Source organism: Tenrec ecaudatus, chromosome 1, assembly GCF_050624435.1.
Source record: "Tenrec ecaudatus isolate mTenEca1 chromosome 1, mTenEca1.hap1, whole genome shotgun sequence".
In the NCBI taxonomy this organism is placed as follows: Eukaryota; Metazoa; Chordata; class Mammalia; order Afrosoricida; family Tenrecidae; genus Tenrec; species Tenrec ecaudatus.
The window spans coordinates 193,693,674-193,699,673 of record NC_134530.1 but is presented as its reverse complement, the minus strand read 5'-3'; positions in this window follow the sequence as shown (position 1 = coordinate 193,699,673).

Genomic DNA, 6,000 nt, shown 5'->3' with positions numbered 1-6,000 from the left:
TTGACCTTCCTGCCGTGGCGGTGTGACCTTCGAGATGTTTGTCCAGATGGTCCCAGACCCTGAAATAGCGAGAGGAACGGACATAATTGTACACAGACCTCAGGAAGCCAAGGGTCCACCCTCCCCTCCTAGTGGGAGAGGTCCACAGACTGGTTAGATACAGATCATGCAAATAAAGCTGGTTTTCTGTTCTGCTTTGCAAAAAAAAAGAAGGGACATACGTTTCCATCGCTCTCTCATTGTTTTAAAAATCATTTTATTAGGGGCTCATACAACTCTTATCACAATCCATACATACATCCATCGTGTAAAGCCCATTTGTACATTCATTGCCCTCATCATTCTCAAAACATTTGCTCTCTAGTTAAACCCCTGGCATCAGCTCCTCAGTTTTACCCCTCCTTCCCCACATCCCCTCCCTCATGAGCCCTTGATAATTTATAAATTATTATTTCGTCATATCTTGCACTGTCCATCTCCCTTCTCCCACTTTTTGGTTGTCTGTCCCCCAGGGAGGTTATATGTAGATCCTTGTAATCAGTTCCCCCTTTCCAACTCACCCTCACTCTACACTCCCGGCATCACCACTCTCACCACTGGTCCTGAAGGGTTCATCCACCCTGGATTCCCTGTGTTTCCAGTTCCTATCTGTATCAGTATATATCCTCTGGTCTAGCCAGATTTGTAAGGTAGAATTGGGATCATGCTAGTGGGGAGAAGGGGGAGAGAGGAAGCATTTGGGAAATAGAGGAAAGTTGTATGTTTCATCGTTGCTACACTGCACCCTGACTGACTCGTCTGCTCCCTGGTACCCTTCCGTAAGGGGATGATCAATTGTCTAGAGATGGGCTTTGGGTCCCTACTCCGCACTCCCCTCCTCATTCACAATGATAAGATTTTTGTTCTGATGATGCTTGATACCTCATCCCTTCGACACCTCGTTATCACACAGGCTGGTGTGCTTCTTCCATGTAGGTTTTGTTGCTTCTGAGCTAGATGGCTGCTTGTTTATCTTCAAGCCTTTCAGACCCCAGACTCTATATCTTTTGATAGCCGGGCACCATCAGCTTTCTTCACCACATTTGCTTATTCACTCACTTTGTCTTCAGCGATTGTGTTGGGAAGGTGAGCATCATGGAATGCCAGTTTAATAGAACAAAGTAGTCTTGCATTGAGGGAGTACTTGATTGGAGGCCCAATGTCCATCTGCTACCTTAATACTAAATCTATACATATATGCACATAGATCTATTTCCACATCCTCATATGTAAATATATTTACATATATACATGCCTGTATTTAGACCTCGATAAATGCCCTTTACCTCCTAGCTCTTTCCTCTATTTCCTTTTACTTTCCTCTTGTCTCACTATCATGTTCAGCCTTCATTTTGGTTTCAGTAATTCATCTCAGTTACATTACCCTTGGTCATGCCCTACCAGACCTCCTACACCCTCCTCACCACCGATTTGGATTACTTGTTGTTCCCTTGTCCATGGGTTTGCTAACACCACTACATTTCCCCCACCTCCCCCTCTCCCATGTCCCCCTGGAACTGTTGGTCACATTGTTTTCTCCTTCAGATTGTTCATCCAGCCTATCTTCTTCAGACAGACCTGTGGAGATAATAACATGCAGAAAAACAAGACAGAGCAAAACCAAGCAACAAAATAAAACAACAAGTCAATGACAAAGACCAAAACACAACAAGAAAGAAAAGCTTATAGTTAGTTCAAGGACTGTTTGTTGGCCTTTAGGAGTGTTTTCCATTAGAGTCTGTCGGAGCACTAAGCCCTGGCCCCAAAGTGTATTTTTGGTATTCCCTGGGGACTTAGTTGCTCTGTTCCCCTTGCTGTTCTGTTGCATGCCCTTAGTGTTTTGCCTCGGTGTGGTGGGATCAGATCGGGCACAATTCCCACACTGCTGTCTCCAGTGTTGTCCCCTGAAGGGCTACTACGGGTCAGTGAGGGATGTCATGTCTCATGGTGGGGCTGGCCATGTGGTCTTCTCTGTGGATTGGCTACTCTGAGCGGGAATCTCTTCGTCAAGGCTTGGTGGGCCAGGATGTGCTCCACTCTCTCTTCCTCCCCACCCCCTTCATTTGTTCCCGTGTGCTCTGATCAGACATGTCCCTCTCCTGGAGCTGCGGATTCAGAGCCGTCCTCTGAAATAAATTCTCCTGGGGGGAGGGGCAGGTGTCCACATAGTTGGGATTGGAGCCCGCCCCTCAGATCTCGCCACTGGTTCCCTGCTCCACGCTGGCATGTTGCGTTCACATCTTGGAGCACTGGCTTGAGTCTGCTCCCTTTTCTCCTGTGGGAATATAAACAATACCCTCCCTTTGGGTGTGTTAGTGCCCTGTGCCCTCCACCCCCACCACCCTCCGCACCGCTCTCTCATAAGGGGCCTTGTCCTCCCAGGCCAGGCCATCACATGCCCCCTTCTCTTGGCTGACGTGGTCTTCCCCCTCTGAGCTTGTCCTAGAAAACGCCGAGCAACTGACAGGAGCATCCGGGTGCTTCGTCTTGTGCTCCTCCCGGCAAGTTTGCACAGAAAATGTGTAGGGTGACATTTTGCCTTTCAGCTTCTTGGGATCTACTTTGCCCACGTTGTTATCTTTTTACCTCATCCGAAAGGCACAGAGTCACCCAGTGCCGCCCGGTGCTGCCTGGCCCGGCGCTGTCTCTAGGGAGCTCAAAGGACGGCAGTGGCTGTGAGAGCGGAAGCCAGCCTTTTTTATCTTCAGTTTTATTGAGCTATAATTCACACATCCTGAGTCAATAGTTCAAACACATTAAAAAGAGCTGTGTCATCATCACTGCAATCCACCTGGGAACATTTTCTTCCTTCTTGTGCCCATTAGTGCTGACTTCTCATTTCCCCCACACTCCCCCTTTAAAAATTTTTTTTTATTGAAGGGTCCACAATCCATACATATATCCATTGTATCAAACACATCTGTACATATGTTGTCATCATTTTCAAAACATTTTCTTTCTATTTGAGCCCTTGGTATCACCTCATTTTTCCGTGCCTCCCCCATGTCCCCTTGATAATTTATATCCTTTTTTTTTTCATGTCTTACACCAATCGCTGTCTCCTTTCACCCACTTTCCTGCTGTCCGCCCCTGAGACGGGGGCCATATAGATAGATTATTGTGATTGGTTCCCAGTTACTCCCCCCTCCCTCCCTTCCCCTTCTAGTATTGCTCCGCCCCTTGTTGGTCCTGGGGAGTCTATCTATTTTGGATTTCCCGTGTTGTAAGCTCTTTTCTGTACCAGTGCACATGTTCTGGTCTAGCCAGATTTGGTATACTGCACCCTGGCTAGCTTGTCTCTTCCTGTGGCTCTTCTGACCAGGGGTATCCAATTGTCTACAGATGGGCTTTGGGTCACCACTCTGTCCTCCCCTTCATTCCCACTGATATGTTTTTTTTGGTTTGTTTTGGATCTTTGATGCCTGATACCTTATCCTATGGACACCTCGTGATCTCACAGGCCAGTGTGCTTCTTCCATTGGGAGTTGTTATTTCTGTTAGATGGCCGCTTGTTTAACTTCAAGCCTTTGAGACCCCAGATGCTACATCTTTTGATAGCCGGGCACTATCAGCTTTCTTCACCACATTTGCTTATGCAATCATTTTTATCTTCAGCAATCATGTCAGGGAAGGTGAACATCACAGAGTGCTGTGCTAGTAGAACAAATTGTTCTTTCATTGAGGGAGTACTTGAGTGAAGGCCCAATGTCCATCTGCTGCCGTAATACTTTATAAATATATGCACATAGATCTATTCCTGTTATCATTACATAAAAATGTATTTAGATACATGCCTGTAGTTAGACTTCTATAAATCCCCTTTGCCTCCCAGTTCGTGCCTCTTACTTTCTTCTTGTCTCATTGTGCTCGGCCTTCATTCAGGTTTTGGTAGTTCCTCTCGGCTACACTGCCTTTGATCACCTCCCCCCCCCCCCCCAAGCATCCTACGCCCTCCTCGCCATCAATTTCAGATCACTTATTCTTCCCTTGTCCCTGGATTTGTTGGCACTTCCCTCGTTTCCCCCCAACCTCCCCATCTCCCATGTTCCCCCAGAACCGTGGGTCCCATTGTTCTCTCCTCCAGATTGTTCACCCCGCCTATCTCACAATAATACGTGCAAAGAGAAAGCAAAACATAACAAAAAAAGACAAAAATAAACTAACAGCTAAACAAAAAAACCAAGAGTTGACCTTTATGAGTGTTTTCCAGAGTCTGCTGGGGTGCCACGCCCTGGCCGGAGTCCCCCTTTGGCATTCCTCGGGGACTTTGTTGCTTTGCTCCCCTTATTGCTCCACAGCATGCCCTTAATGTTTCACTCCGGTGCGGTGGGGTCAAATCAGGCACATCTCCCTCACTGTGTCCCCAGTGCTGTCCCCCTGAGCACTGTGTGACAGGGAGAGATGTCGTGTCTCCTGGTGGGGCCGACTCTGTGATCCTCTGTGCATTGGGTGCTTTGGCCCAGAATATTGTCCTCAGGGCTTGGTGGGCAGGGGTGTGTTCCACTCTTTCCCCTTCCTTGTTTGGTCCTGATCAGACATGATGCACTTCCTGAGCTGCAACTTCAGGACCATCCTCTGACGTGTATTCCTCTGGGGTGGGGGTGGGGTGCCCACATAGTTGGGATCCCCCCACACTCCCTTTTGTGCCCTCAGGCATTTATTATTTTAGTTATTATCTTCATAAATCCTGACTTCCCTGTCCAGAACCAACTTAGGAAACAAGCAAGCAAGCAAACAAAGGGACCCAGCAACAATGATTATGTAAAACCTGTGAAAGACCTCAGGTCTAAGAAAAAGCAAATATTCAGAATTTAGGATAAACTGAAAACTGGCCCACAGGGCCATCTAATGACAAGGTGTCACAGTCCAGTCTAAGTAGAGTTGTGAAGAACCTCTTTACAATGCTCTTGGTCTGAATTAGGGCTGTTCCCAGGCCCAGTCTGTGGGGAGTCACCCGGGACTCTGCAGATGGATTTGGCTCTCCATTGTCCTCCATGTCTTTTCTTAACTTGAAGGCTCATTCCCTTTTATTGCTGAGTACATTGCTGGTACATTCTGATGTACCAGCTATTGAGGGTATCTTGGCTGCTTCCCATTGCGTCAGTTGTCAACAAGGCACCTACACACATTGGTGTGCAAGTTTTTATGTGGCCAGTCAACTTCCTGGAGAAGCAAGTTTTGAATAAGCCTCACTGGGTCCCTCCATGCTTCGCTGTGCCTGGGGCCATCCAGTTGGGGATTTCTCTGGTCGTCTCTACAGAACAAACTACCTCCTGGGGGTTCTGGAGAGGGCCTAGGCAGCGGCGGGCAAGGTGGGTGGGTGGGTGAGTAGAGGGAGGGAAAATGATCCCTTTCAGATGTGAAATCCCTATTTCTAGCTTCTTCTAAGGCAGCCAGCGCCTCCAGTCACTGAGCCTTCCTGGGTTTTGTAGAGCATTGTGTAATTTCTTGTTAGCATCCACTTCCATCAGCATGCATTCTAATCCCTGATGGCAAGTGTTTGGTCGCTGTCATCTTCTCCTTCAAGATTCTACCTCATTACTGCATCTTTAGCCCCAAGAACAGGATCTGGCACACAGAAGGTACTCAACCACTTGCTCTCTGTGTCAGAATTCCTTAAGAGTTCTGCTGCAGTGGAGAGCAGGATTTCGTCACTGCTCCAGGCTGCGGGCAAAAGGTGTCATAGGGAGGGCCATTCAGAGGAAACTAGACCATTCAGGTGAGATGAGCGGGGCTGAGCACAGTCCGTGTCCATCCTGTGGGGGGGGGGGGTTTCTCTTCTGCACCTCTAGCTCCAGTCTTCTCCAAGCCTCGGTTTCCAGAATCCATACCGTCATCAGATGGCTGCGCTCCTAGGTGGCCCGCTTAGTTGTTTGTGTGTGACTTTCCAAGGTGTATTCTTCTGCAAAGGGCGTGTATAACCAGGGTGCCGAGTCAAGTCCTCAGGAGAAATGGCATTAG